Below are 13982 nucleotides of genomic sequence, written 5' to 3' on the forward strand. Positions count from 1 at the left end.
GGTTATACTATGTTCAATTCAAATCTTAATTGTAGCTCAAAGTCTGAGCATGTAGGAAAGACAACTTTTGAATTGATTTTGACACCACTGTATCCATTGTGGTCAACGACAGCTTTGCAACTCACTAGCTCTCCAATGGTCCACTTGCAGTCAAGTGTTTGAAGCATCCACTGACGGGCAAAGAACCTGGCGGGACCGGCATTGCAGAGAACTCAATGAGGCTAAATGGATAAATGGGGCCATTACAGAGTCATTAGCCTGGAAGTGGTGGTGACACGTGACAAGTTGCCTTTGCGATTGTCGACATAAAATACTCCAGGGATCATTGAAGTTGTTACATCCCATAATTCTATTGGTCGTAGTTTTTAATTTAAAACTTTGTTAATTAGTATATTCTGAGATTTACTGTTGCTGAGTGATCGGGAGGTCTCCAAATACATTCGACATGGATCTTAACATTTGATCACTCTGTGTTGTTCTGTTCATCTAAAGACATATCACACAAAATCATCAAACAATTCTCAAGTCACTGTCGGCCTGTCTATGATACATGAGCCACAAAGGACAGACTGGATTATCAGAGAGACTGAAAATGTCAGTCAAGGCTTCATCAAACACACCAAAGCAAGCAAGTTACAGAAGAACTGGGATTAAAAAAATATGCCCGTTATGTGTATGTTGGTCATGAATGCCATAGTCATCAGTACCACTGCTGCACTGGGTACGCCTGTCTGGAGCAACGTGTAGCACCGTATGTGTGTGTGGCGGGCTGATGACAAGCAGAGTGTTAGGTGGGATATATATTTAAAATATTCCAACCCCCAGAGGGGATGTTGCGGTGAGGAAATGTTGGCAAACTAAAAAGAAAGGAGAGGATTAAAAGAAGGGGCAAACAGACTTGGAAGAAAAAACTGGCAAGAACGGAAGGCTTGTTAATTATTTGAAGAATGTGATTTGAATGTTTACCACGGGATCACACAAAATAGTGGGTATTTCGAGGCCACCAAACCCCTTCTGAACAGGTAAATACAGACCAAGAGCTCACATCCTCCATTTTGATTGTTTGTGCTCGTGGATTGTTGGACAGAGAACCGCTGAGCAAACAGACTCCTTGGGCCATTTGGCACTGCAGGTATTAGAGATAAAATGAGGTGGTCTGTTGTTCTGATTCTACTTGTACATCACCTTTCAGACAAATAAATCCAGGGAACGTGTTCCCCCGGGCAGAGCTGACAAGATGGCAGTTTTACAGATACATGGAGGCCTTACTGGTGAATTCGGATGAAGCTAAAATCAAACACCTGAAGTCCAACCTGAAGTAGAATGTGCTGTTATTTTCTGCATGTCCTGCTAGGAGTGGGGTCTAACTATTTTGGAATAATGTGTGAATGCCTCCGAGACAGACTTTCAGGAGGTTTGCCCATTCTTCCCTCCCTGCCAAAACTCTGACAAATTGTCTTACAAAAAGCTAGTCAGCTGTAGCAAATTGAACAGCATCCCAATCGGCAGAATAACTGGCGGCAAAGTTTCTGCACAACCACAAATAAGCTAAAACTTTACATTTCTTTCAACTTTTTATTTCTTCAGGTTCAGTTTTCAATGTTTCTCTTTTCACAATGCTGTGCTAATGCTCTGATTAGATTTAGGAGCAAAAACTATGTATGGGCTTAAAATATCTGTTGTGGTCACAATAAACACGGAGTGAGATGTCCTGAGGTCGCATTAAAAATATCAGTTTTTCGTCGCCACAAACACGGATGGAAATTGTCTTGAGGTCTCCTTAAAAAATATCTAGCGATGTCCCGTGGTCCCTTGTAAAATATACAAGGTGGGTTCGCACTTACAAATGATGAAACTCGTCACCGCTTTACCCTCCACCTCCCAACATGACCCAGTGAGCACCAGCTGGCATTTCAACACCATCTTTTTGCCCTCTTTTCAACCTGCTAAAATGTGGTTACAACATCAACCAAAACAGAAATTTGTGTAACCATTTTGATAATTTGTGCATTTGTATTTTGAAAGAGAAGACGATGATGATTAATGTGAAGGTATTTCTCCAAAGTCATAATGCACTGGTAGGCAAATTGTGGTCAACATAAACATGTAATCAATCAATCAGTCAATCAATTAAAAGCTTGGCGGTTAGATCCCCAACTCCACAGTTGAAATTATTATTACCTCAAAAACACCTTTTATCATCTGTAATCTGCAAATAAGAGCATATCGTCATTTTAGAGCCTTACTTAGAGACCACATCCACCGGTGGATTTTTTACTGTAAAAGGAGATACCTTCTGTGATTACAGTTGGATTAGGATTATTTGTGGAATACATTGAAGTTGCTCATACACAGAATTCAAACAGACGTGCTGTTTGCCATGAAGGTTTTGGATACTTATACAAATAGACAAATAAATGTGAAAGGACTAATTGGAAGAAACGGTATGAATCCCACAGAAATGGAAAACTTTGGCAAGAAATAAGATAAAATTGTACACCTCTTTACTTTTCCATCATGAAGATTATTATTATTTTTATTTTTGAAAAAGCTGTACCAAGGTGCCGTGTTTTAAAGTAGTAACACCTTATTAGCACCATAGTCTACTGTGCAAGGCATGCTTAGAACCTAGTTTATGTGCATCACCCCCCGAATAACTTCTCTTAAGGAGATTTAAGGAGCAATATGCTGACATGCATGCCATGCAGCAGCTCATTATTGGTGAGCATGTGTCCCTTTATGTCAGATATTACCAAAGTTTGTAACTCACAGCCTTCTGGGAAGTAAAAATACTTTTTAACACTGTGCAGATTTGACTCCATTATCCACATAACCATAATAATTGTGCCATATTCAGCAGCGGCCCAGACACAATATCCTAACAGGAGCTAAATTTACCTGGACTGTAATGATCTCATATCTACCTGCTTGTTTGAAGCCATAGGCTGAATCTTCCTCCTAGCTGCCCAGAAGACTGTTAGTGCTTGCTAGATTGACAACCTACTAATGGCTGATCTCTAAGGCTTAGGCCACAGAGATGGTTCTACCTGGTGTTAGTACACGCTGTTGCGGAGGCCTGTCACACTGTACCCAGACCTCTCCCTGCCAGGGCTATGAAGGAGAAGACAGATGTCCAAATAGCCAGCAGGTCCATCAGTCATGAGGATTTTTTCTCCTGTAGGGCGAGGGAGGGAGGGTCAAGTGGGAGAAACACAGATGAATGAAGATGACACCATTCTAGCCTTTCTGCTACCCTAATGAAAAAACAAACTCATTTTCAGGAAGTTTTCTGGGTAATAAGACAGTCATCCAGGCAGATCCACACAGCAACTTTTTAAAAGTAATACTTTTGTATTGAGGCCACCACATGAGTCTCACACTTCATGCCAAATGGCCTTTCCTGAGTGGGGAAACAAACATTTAATTGTGAGAACACTTCAACATGCTATGGTGAAATGTGTCAGTGTATTTGCTGACCAAACAAAATACAGGAAAGTGTTTGCGATTACTCTGAAAACAGAAAATGACAGAGAGAGACAAGAAGTCAACAAAATATGTCATTGTTTGTGCTCTCTTGAAAGATGCAAACGTTATCTGATCTGACGGCCCTGCTGGCAGGGCAACATCCCATATCTTCTGAAAAAAAAGTCAATGTTGAAAAATAAATCACTCTTATGATGTGACTGCTCTCTGGTTAAGAGCTGATTTACCGAGGTTTCAGCTCAAATAACACTTGGTTAGGTTTAGGAAAAGATCATGGTTTGTGTTAAGTGGGCTTTGCTTAAAATAGCGGAGTGATGTTGTCATGGGGACAATCAGTGATGGAATGTACCTAATTTGCTCAAGTCCTGTACTGAAGAACAGTTTTTAGATACTTGTACTTTACTTGATTATTTCCATTCTCTCCTACTTTATACTTCCAATCCACTACATTTTAGAAGCAAATACTTGACTTTTTCTCCACTATATTTATTTTAAAACTTTCGTTACAAGTTACTTTACAGATTACTAAGTAGGCCAAAGACATTTTTACATCAATTTGTATTAATTGGATAAAATTGGATTAAAATGAAAAAGAAAAAAGAACATTGATTCCAGTCAGAAAACGCTCAGATCCAATTGCCAGTCAACCCAATGCATACAATACATATATTTAAATATAAGCACAATTTACCTTTATTTGTACTTGTACTGTAGAAAAAATACTTTTGATACTCAAGTACATTTAATAACAGATTTTTACTTGAGTAAAGTATGATTTTTAGTTACTTTTGACAACACTGGTGACAATAATAATAAAGGTAGCTAAGGCTTGGGAGCGATCAGGGTGATGCAAAATACAGCAATTTTGACAAAATTAACAGCTGTGTCCCTCGCTCAAATTTTGTTGACCCTTCCATGAACCATGACCTCCTCCCTACACAGACTTTGTCGGTCTTTAATGATGTCACCTGATTTCCTCCTTTGCTCCCTTCATAAGCGTGACTGCTAGAAGACTTTGTCAGCATAAACATATGTCATTTCTGGAGCACTTGATAAAACTCTCATGCTGTCGCGCAAAATAAGGAGACTGAGGAGAAGAAATAACTGTGATGCCCTACATTTAGAGGTACAGTCATGTAGGTTAGATGCTTTCTGATGCAGTGTTAATTTAGCAGCAACACATGGGGGCCTGTAGTGATATAGCTCAACCCTGATTTCCAACTGATAGCACTTTGGATGTGGTGTAGAATTTCTTGTCAAACATTCCTGTGAGACTGGTTACAAAGGTGTCGCATTTGCGCACACACGGTTTAAATCCGAACCTGTCCTCAGGGTCCTCATGGTTCAAATGTGATCCAAAGAGTTCTCAACACATTTATCTTAAATGAGTGGGTATTTCTTTTCTTTTACCCAAGGTCTTCTGCTTTGAATAGTAATCTCTGTATGTTGGTTATACATGTGTCAGTTGAGGAAAGGCCCTCTGTGCATTAGGCTTTTCAGGAAGTGGAATTTTGAAACATCTTTTGATTTCAGACATTTTCAGCTTTTATCGCTGAGAGATTCTTGGAAGATAGTTTTAACACAGTATGCATATAAAAATGTGTCTTGAGAAAGAGCGGAAGTACAATCACAGAATGAAATTACTGAACCCATAATGTCTTTGCAGATGTTCCCTACGGACATAATGCTGCTTGAAGCTCAGTGACAAGGACCTTGAATGAAGTATATAATATGAGTATTGTAACAGGTATTCTCTCCACATGCGGCAATGGTTGCAGCCAGTGTGTGGGTGGCTGCTCGGCATGCAATAACCATATTTCTAATTGCCCATCTGGCACGAAAGCAAAGGACTGAGCACACGGCGGGTGCACACCATGTCACAAAGTTAAGCTGAGCATAAAACAACAAGTTCCAAGCCTTTCCTTGAAAACATTCTTGAGTGCTGGGAGAGATTCAACAATCTGCCAGTGTTTTTTGAACGACTTTGCTGAATTCATGGAGGAGGGTACTTGACTGTTGAAGTGTTTTTTTCTCTAAGGCTTCACTTTAACTTCACCATCAAAATATTGTCTAGCTGCACCATGACATCCATGTTTCTTTGGACACCACTGTATAAAATGATGTTTGTGACATAAGTCAGCTGGAATACAAGGAATAAATCATGAAGTGAAGTCTTAACCAGCATCAGTACATGGAAGCTGTCTAGTCTTTATTTACTACTATGATCAATTTATTTTTGTGTGAAGTTTAAATGTGGGTTTCTTCTGGGTACTCTTGGTTCCCCCTCCATCAAAACATGTACATTAGATTAATTCTCCAGTCAGTCAGTGCCCTTGACGCAAGGCGCTGGCTTCGATCTGGACTTGGTCCCCAGGCGCTGTACATCGGCTGCCAACTGCTCTGGATGGATTAATTGCAGAGCGCCAGTTTCACCATGTTGTACATTATATGATATGTAGTAAAAATAAGGATTCTTCTTCATTCATTTAAAAAATATCTATAAATGTCATGTTAAAGGTAAAAAATGTTTAGGATTTAGTGGCATCTAGTGGTGAGGTTGCCGATTGCAACATACTTAATACCCCTCACCTCAAGAAAATGCAATGCTGGGCCAATGTAGAAACACAGTGGTGCAACATGGCCGCTAAGTTATTGGGTTCTATTCTGGTTACCCTATTCGAAGGATGGGTCATCCTTCACCCAAGTTTCGGGGAGATCTATGCGGAAGGTTTTGTGTAATGCTGGCAAACCAACCAACAACCACACAGACATGGCTGAAAACATTACCTCCTTGGCGATAGAAAATAATATATTGCATTCTGACCAATAGATCCTCTTAAATCCTACACACTGGACCTTTAATGGCAAAAATCAGGGACTAGAGAAAATTTGAAATTGGAAGTTGTCAATGCCAGATCTATTATTTTTGAGGGTTGTGGGGTTCTTTTTTATCAGGGCTGGAAGAACTTCACTCTTTCAGGGCTGAAGTAATTCTGAACATGGCCTTAGTCTTGCGAACATTGAACATATTCACAACCCACCGCATGTTATTTTGAGTTTGATTAGCATACTTGCCTGCTGTTTTGTTCGAGGGGTTTCACATTTTTTGAAGGACGAGACAAGTTCAGCACATTTGTTCATTTCTGTCCATAGTTATTGGCGAAATAATAAAACTGCCATCTAAAAGTGAAATACAACCATTTCACAGAAAAATCTATTTCTCAGTCAATCCAATAATTTATTTTGCCTCATTCCATCCGAAGACACCGACTGGAGGAATTAGGTTGCCACATTCATATCTTGAGTCATTCATTGGCACATAAAAAAGGACGTCTTTGAACTATTATTTAACCATTCATGAGTTATTTTGAATGTGTCACCATATTTATTTTAAACCCGCATAAATAATTTACACAGTGATTGTCTTTTAAGTCGTCCGTTATGCCTGTAAATACATGATTCACTGTATGAAGCCATTGTACATGAAGTATAAATATTTTAAAGATTTCTAACAACCTACTGAATCATTGTAAACAGTCATGTTTTTGCAGTTATCCCAAAGCAATTTTAAAAAAATGTGCTTGATGTGATATAATACTGACTTATAACACACATGCAGGATTATGTAATGAGTGTCTAGGCATAGTTCAAGTCAAGAGGACAGAAACCTGCTGTTGCACTGCTTTCTGTAAGTTCAAACCTCACAGTTACAACACACATTTAGTGATTAAGAGATAATTACAGAATATGCACTCTATTCTACCTGAATATCAAATGTTAACCATTATTCCGCCTTCATAATTTGAGACGCAAACCATTATCACGTGTAATCTAAAATAGAAATGTGGGCCAAATTAAGGACGAATCTAACTTGTAACTGCTGACTGCGAGGAGTTCTCTCTCCTCTTATTGCTCTTGGCAAACCGTGTAGTTTAAACAAAAAATAAATAAAAAAATGTGGGCTTTGTTTGTTTTCTCGCTCCAGACAGAAGAAGAGAATAAACATACGCAATAGGATTACAATGGAAAGGAAAACAAAGCAGCCTTGAGAGCAGTTGTTCAGTCTAAATAATTAAGCAGTGATTAGGATGTGGCCAAAGGCTGTCTGATGGGCTCGGTGGCATGCTGTGGACTGGACTGGAGCTCTCTATTCGCAAAATATGCGTTATTGTAGCCAGCAGTGAAGAATTCTCATGCCTCCCACTTTCCCATTTTCCACTTGACAGCAACTCTTATGTCCTTAGCATTCCCTTTCTCCCGCTAACTCTGTCTCAGTGTCTTTCTTCATTCTTTTTCGGGTTATATTTTGCTCCTCTGAACTTTTTCATGTGTGTACCCACTCATCACTTATGTATTCTACGTGGCACTGTGAAGACTCAATTCTCAGCTCTAGGCACTTTTTGAAGCATAGTACACTTATGAAACTTTGTTTTTCACATTCATTTAATCATTCCGACATTTCATTTCATTCCCTGCTCTTTCATTTGCTAAAACCCTGTATATTTTTTGTTTGCAGGGACTCCTGGATACTCCATTGTGGAATAACTGGGTTTGCTAATGGGGTGCTAATTTAAGCTGTGATGATATTTTAATCACCCTGAGCAGAAGGAGAGCGCGTAGATGCCTGAGCCTGGCAGGAGTTTAGCACATTATTGAAGCTTTAGCCCCAAGTATACAATATTTTCAGTAGATTTGCAAGTAAAAGGTACATACACAATTCTCTGTGTCTATGTACATGTGATTTTTCCCCAAATTTGCAAAGCACCACGTACACCTGTGTCTCATTACGAATCCCAGCATGAAAGCAATCAGCAGAGCTGCGAATTTGAGAAGAAAATTTGAAAGCAGCACAAGTGTGGACACTGACAGTGTAGCATTACTGAATGTGAAGCTGAGCTCTCCGTAAATGTAATAGAAAGATGAAAAAACAATATTGTTTGGAGGATTGAGTTCTGGGATTTCTGATAAAAAACACTGCAGAGTGACAGAAGGTCAGTGAGACTGTGGATTCTGTGCGTTCAAAGCTGTGTACTTTTAACGAGATAAAGACAACACTGTGATTACTGTGAGCCTGGAAAACACATCGGCATGCGTGGAGCCAGCCTCAAAACAAGTTGGGAAGGTGAGGGAACTCTTTCCAATAGAGCAAAGCTCTGTCAGTGGCATTGTGCCTGAAAAAAGGTGACGCAAAGGCCCGACTGGATTTAGGCAAGTGATTCTATGCCAAATTGAATACGAACACAAATCAAATAGATGACAAAACAATATTCTGTGGCACTGTCTTACAGTGTGAGATATATTACGCCTTTGATTTAATTTATGACTATATGTCCACTGGTGTTGAAAGTTGTCTGATTAAAGAATGTGCTGGGAATAAGTGTACATGTGCGCACCAGCAAACCTGCCTTACTGACTGCCAGCAAATGTCCTGGTCCACACGGACAGGTTTGTAACAGATGCAGTGTGGAAAATGCACAGGGAAACAACTCGAGCCCCTAGTGAGGCATCAAGGCAAAGCCATCTCCCTCATGGTCTGTTCAACTACAAAACAAGCCATATGCTTTGTATTGTAGAGTGTTGTGTGTGGACTCTCTCACTAGAGTGTAGAAGTATTTGAATAGGGCTGGAAGATGGAGCTGACCCCAGACTGTAACCTGTTAAGAACTAGCCTTTGCTCGATATTGAACAGTCTGTAACTACAACTACAACTACAACTATCTCTGCAACTCTTTTTGAATAATCAAGGTTTCATAATAAACACTTGAAATATTTGTTCAGCTGTGTAAGCATAAGCATATATGTCACTGGGTCCGAGTAAATTAAGTTGGCACACAGCATAAATGAAAGATCTTTTAAAAAAATGACAATCTAAGAATGAGTATCCCTGAGGAATGATGCAGCTGCAGCTCCAAATCTCGAGCAAACCATAGCAAAACATCTGAACATTACCTCTGCCAACTTTTATGCTAATAAACTGAATCAGAACAAAATTAGAGAGGTTTTAGCACAGAGTACTCAGGCAGAATCTCCAAATGTGGCACATTTGAAAACATTTTGGCACTTTTTGGAATATTTTGGAACATTTTGGAACATTTTGGCACCATCTGTGCCATTTAAAATTTCTCAGGTACCAAACTATATATTTTGCTTATATGTTACCATAGGTGCTCAAAAAATAGTGCTTAACAAGTTTAAAAAAACCTGTAATAAACCTATAGCTGTAAATTTACCAACAACTCATCGAACACAGCTATGCATTCAAGTCTTTCCGTTATCGTATTTCTGGAATACATAACAAATTCGTAATATTTTGACCTCTGGCTTATGGCAAGATTACCTTGAGTTATCAAACACACAATTAGTCATTTCTGCCACTAGGGGTCTCGCTATCAAAACTTATTTGCTGAGTGTTCTGAGGGGAGGGCCTGGCAAAGCAGGGGAGAGGGGCCGGGGTGCAGAGCCAGACCTTCTGGAGGAATAAATACCCAAAGTCACATCAGATTCTGCTCTGATCAGGAGCCTATAACCAACAGGAGGAGTGCTCAGAGATTCCTTTTTTTAATTTTTATTTTGGGATCAAATAGTGGATTTATCTTCTCTCCTGTTTATCAGGCTGACTGCGGCAGCGGTTTGCAGGATGACCTCTATTGTCGGTTGTTAATGTTCTGTAATGTTGACTGCCAACTGGAGCTGAAGGGGAAATATACTTCACTTTATAAACGTAACGTTACAGAGAGGAGAGGGTGTCTGGTGAGTGTCTGTGCCATTGCAGGCCATCTTATGGCTAATGCACAGTTAAGTAATCTTGCTGTTTGGGGTGAATAAACACAAATTATCTGGCGGTCAAACTCGTTTCGCTGGCAGTGAACACACCATTAAACAACTGCTGATGAAAATCTATCTGACGTGACTCAGGCACAAATGTTCATGGACGAAGTGATGTTTAGTTTCATTCATGTCTTTTTTAGAATCGTAGCTGACTTCTTTCCTCACTCTCTGTCTCTCTTCAATCAGTTATAGCGACAGGCGACCAAATGAAATGCACCGTTACCTTGAGTAAACAGAATTCTCTGGGTTTGAGCATTGTTGCTTGTATGGTTCAAACACAGGACTTTCAACCAGGAGACCTGAGTTTGAATCCTGTGTGTAATCAAATGTCATTGTTGACTTGTTTTTATACTTACCAAAGTTACACAAGATATGTGACTGAACTCAGGTACTCATTTTAACCCAAACCATGATGTTTTCCTAAACCTAACCAAGTAGTTTCGGTGCCTAAACCTAACCAAACTGCGACCCTTTCTCAACATTAACAGTGTCATAATAATCATCGTAATCTGTGAACTGTTTGTCAGCAAACTTTAGTCCAGTCTTAGTCTCAGAGGACGTTGCATATTTATTATTTTATTGACCACTGAGCCCTGCACATCCAAAAGAGATGCTGGGCAAGAGTCATACTTTGAAGCACAGGGCCACTGACAAAAGCTGCTGTAATTGAGGAGCTGGAAGTGAGAATATGTTGGAATGTATGTACTGTAACAGTGAGATTATGAACGGGGCCTTCTTGGGGAAGAAGAAAATAAAAGGATAATTTCAATAAAAGTTTTTAAAATTGAGTAATCATTACCTGTAGAGGATATGCTGAGAGAGAATTAAAACAATTGTCAATGGTTAATTTGAATTCAGTGGCTTTCTGGCATCTCCTCATAATGTTCCAGTGTGTAATGTGAGTGTGCAAATATCTGAAGCAGATGTCTGGAGGAGAAAAAGTTCACACGTACCGGATAGCAAACAACATGTCATAAATATTGACATCTCATTGTGACAGCTGCAAACTCCTAAGTTCCTGTCTGTACCCCCTCAGCAAACACAGACAAATACACAGACACACAATCTCTCTCAGTCACACACACACACACACACCCTTTTGTGTCAACAGAAGATTCTGAGTTGTGTTGAAAGCTTGTACAGTAGTATGAGCGACACTCTGTCTTCTAGGGAAAATACTGACTGCCACAAAGAGATGGTGGATTTGCTTTCTGGGACCTGTTTGAGCTGCCTGGTACTCCTGAAGCTCGCCGTGCCAAGCATCTGGAGCGAAATATAGTGCAGCGTATACGCAGAACAGTATTTGCATGATGATGAGAATTTTATAAAGCTGTCTAAATAGCAAGTCTCATATGCAGTGTTTAATGCCGTTTCCTCAAGTGTATGTTTGCTGTGTGCAAATGCGTAAAGACAATACATTTTCATTCTCTCCACAGACGTGACGTTCTTGTTAGTTGGCCATTTTTAACCTGATCTTTGTCTAATTCGATTAACTCACTCAATAACATCATCTCCCGCTGCCCCATTGCACCACTTGTGTCAGTGCAGGTCTGTAACATAGAGACTAGAGCAGCATCTTAAACGTGAGTGATGTCCGGATGACAGCTCAATCTCATAAACAACTGGGATGGGCTTGAAGTTATTGAGCACAGTCGGCGGGGCTGTGAGTGGCCAAATCGCTTCATCACATGTGCCAATCTTCCCTCAGCTCTAATGTAATTAGTGTGGATCTCCTCTGCCTGCTCTGGCCTTTTGTTGTTTGATAAATGTAATTAGATAAAATGAGCATCAGTAAGCTAAGGCCTCAGTAGCCTGAAAAATGTGACAAGAAAGTCATTGTCATTAACAAAGTGGCTGAAAATGTGCTCGGCCCGCTTCTCCTTGAAGTGAGGTCAAAATTGCATGTACCCACATGCCGCACACACACACAAGAAGAAATGTGAATACACGATTAAAAAAAAAAAAAGGGAAAAAAATGTTGTAAACAAAGATATTTTGCAAAAGGTTGCTAAAATATTTCACCACATTTGCTAAATACAGTTCTGCAAACCCTGGATATGTTACATTTGTACATTTTATACGTGTTAGATCAACATTTTTTGATCAACCAACAACTAGACATTTTTGACGAGATGTCAGGGCTTTTCCAAGCCGTGCATACGCTGACAAACCCAGGGACTTTAAGCAAAAACTTAAACCCAAACCAAGTGATTTTTGTGTCTTAACCGAACTAGACCTTAAGAACAGCACTGTCACAACATAAAATATTTTTTTATTTACTTGTTTTATTTATCCAGTTTATGTCTCAGAGATAGTGCATATTAATTAACTTTACTGTAGATATGCCAGAAAGTTTTCGTAATTGAAATGTAAAAAAACAGATTCTGTTTCTATTCAGTTTCTGGCAGCAGAAACCAGCACTAAACACATTGAGCTGTTATCACTTTGCATATAAGTTGATACAGCAAATATGTTAGCAAACAGCTGCTTATCTACACATCCAGCTGATTCGGATTCACTTGGAGTCGTGTGTCCGGCCATCTGATAATTGTAAGTCAATTGTTCACGCCCTTCCTCTCTATGTTTTGCACTCCAGCTAGTCACAAACTTTGGGTGTCTGGGCAGCTAACGTACACTTTTGTTTTGGGTTTTTTTTTGGTGTGGGGGGAGGGATTTAAACAGTTGCCTGCTTTGTGCAGAAAGTGAAACTATGAGAGAAGTCTGTGTGGATCAAAACAGTAAAATGTAGGCTGGAAAAACAAAGCAATGAACTGAAAATGTGTAGAGCTGAAAGGAAAAAGCTGAACTGGCTGATAATTCTCTGATGTTTAGTCACTGCACATTTTCATTTAATTCATTTTTATGTGAGAAAATAAAACATCGAATTTAGAAGCTTTAAAGTAGGGAGTTCAAATCTCAAACAAAAATTATTTAATGGCTCTTGTACTTCCAAAACATCCAGAACCCCTCGTTAGCCCAATTTTCTTCTTTAGACTTTTGGCCTGCCATGTGATTGCATGTCTTCCCATTCAGGTCTTGTATAAATATTCTATTTTTCCTAACTTTTAACATCTAACTTCTCCTTCAACTCTTACCAAGTTTATGTTTTAAGAAGAATATACAAGGTTTAACATTTGGATCCCATAGCTGAGAGAAAACAGAACATTTATTGGAACATATAGGCTCATTGGATATTTGTGATTTCTGCCTTGATGGGGAGTAAACTCTCTCTCTCACTCTGCTGATGGCCAGTTTAACCCACTGAGGGAGTGACTCGTGTTGTCAGCCGGTCCTAATCAAACCCACTTGACAACTTGTACTGTAACTTGTACTTGTAAGATGTGCTGTAACAGGTAAAGCAGGATTAGGAAAGCAGTATGACTGAACTGAAAAACCTTGCAAGAAGATTAATTAGATAATTAAACGAAAGAATACATCCATCATCCAGTGGCATTAGATGGCAGTATACTTGGCAATAAATATGATACATGTAGTGAGGCAAAATACAGTATCTAACAACATCATAAGATCTTAAAGGAACAACAGATGCGGGTGCATTGTCTGGTTTTAATGGTGGAAAGTAAGACGTAGCCACTTGAGGTTGTGTAAAACAAGTTTGTGTAAGCTGTTGTGTCGAGCTGTAGAAAGGTGTTTACTTCAGTGAGTGAAGT

Source organism: Pagrus major, chromosome 12 (assembly GCF_040436345.1).
Source record: "Pagrus major chromosome 12, Pma_NU_1.0".
Taxonomy (NCBI): domain Eukaryota; kingdom Metazoa; phylum Chordata; class Actinopteri; order Spariformes; family Sparidae; genus Pagrus; species Pagrus major.